We start from the raw sequence: 1,416 nt of genomic DNA, 5'->3' as shown, positions 1-1,416 counted from the left end.
AATCACAACGCACTGGATAGCTGGCCAATCAGAGCACACCTCACTTTTCAACCTAACCCTAACCCTAACCCTAAACGGCATAAACACATTTCATTAAACCAAATGCACAAAATAATGTTCTTTTTAGCAACATCATATGACCCCTTTAAATGGCGTCTATGGCCTTGACGTTCTTGATACTGAGTCAATGTCAATGTCATTGGTGTTCTTGACTCTACCAGTTTAAACGTGTTAGTTTTTACTGGCATTCCCATAAAGTGCACTTCAATAATTCACTGAAATGAGAGTATGTATACAAAAAAAGAATAGGAGAGAGAATAATCAGGTAGTGAAACAGTTCTAATTTGTCACGATCTGTGTTTGAGACCTACGCCACCCATGTGACTGTCTTAACTACAGAAAATCTATGTTGAACGCCTCCCACTCACATACTGGCGTGTAAAATCTAAGAATTTATTAGCCAATGGGTTAGACATTATTTAGTCGTCCAGAGTAAGATTTAGTCGCATTTGCGAGTGATTTACTCGCAATGTAGAGGGTTGCTTACATAAACAACATTACCGCAAATAGGCACACAGGAGGAAATGGAAGTCCTCTGGTCCAGATGATATCATTACACTGAGCGTTCACTGTCAATTAACATCATGTTTAGAAAGAACCTTGTTATGTAACTCGACACATCTTGATTGTTGTGTTGATGTTGATGTGCATTCACTTTTGGTTTGCCAGTTACTGTGTACAGGCTTAAAACATTCATTGTTCTATGCATCTTAGTATTTTGGTCTAACACAGTGTTTCCCAGTATTTCTTTGTCTTATATCTTAATCACTAAACCAGAAATGAGTTCCATTTACATTATATTATACTGAATATATTTAGCATTATTATTAATATGTTTACACAATAGTTCCTTGAATTTAATTGGCCGAGCGGCCTTTACAGATCTTCTTTATGCACCAAGAGCTTGTAACACTCCAAAGAGAAAGGAAAAAATGAAATTGCATCATATGACCCCTTTAATGTGTTTTTTTCTTCATAAAGCAGGGTTTACAAGTGTGCAGAGAGTGGGAAATGTAAGAGTGATTACAGAATGCTTTGAGTGGGAAGCAGAAATCACATATACACTATTTCAGACTGACATCTGACATGCACAAGCTTGATGCTTTGCCTTCTTTTAGAATTATTTTTGTTGACAATGAAGAAACATACAAACTAACTAACCTGCCTATTTTTGCCTGAAGTTACTCAGCATCTACGTCTTGTTCATTAATGGCTGTATATCAATATCACACTCACAATCATGTATTTGTTCTGACTTTCATCACACGTGCAGCATATTAATTTTAAAATGAGTTTTAATTTTAGTATCCTATTTATATATATATATATATATATATATATATATATATATATATA

At 34.9% G+C, this 1,416-nt stretch overlaps 1 protein-coding gene across 1 annotated transcript in view; it reads right to left on the bottom strand.

Moving 5' to 3' along the window:
- Positions 1 to 1,416, bottom strand: part of LOC107750421 (SPARC (osteonectin), cwcv and kazal like domains proteoglycan 3) — a 34,573-nt gene that overhangs the window by 32,078 nt on the left and 1,079 nt on the right. The gene's annotated exons all lie outside the window — the stretch shown is intronic.

Source organism: Sinocyclocheilus rhinocerous, unplaced genomic scaffold (assembly GCF_001515625.1).
Source record: "Sinocyclocheilus rhinocerous isolate Xijiao unplaced genomic scaffold, SAMN03320098_v1.1 scaffold1, whole genome shotgun sequence".
NCBI lineage: Eukaryota > Metazoa > Chordata > Actinopteri > Cypriniformes > Cyprinidae > Sinocyclocheilus > Sinocyclocheilus rhinocerous.
This window is presented reverse-complemented; position numbering and strand designations above follow the sequence as displayed.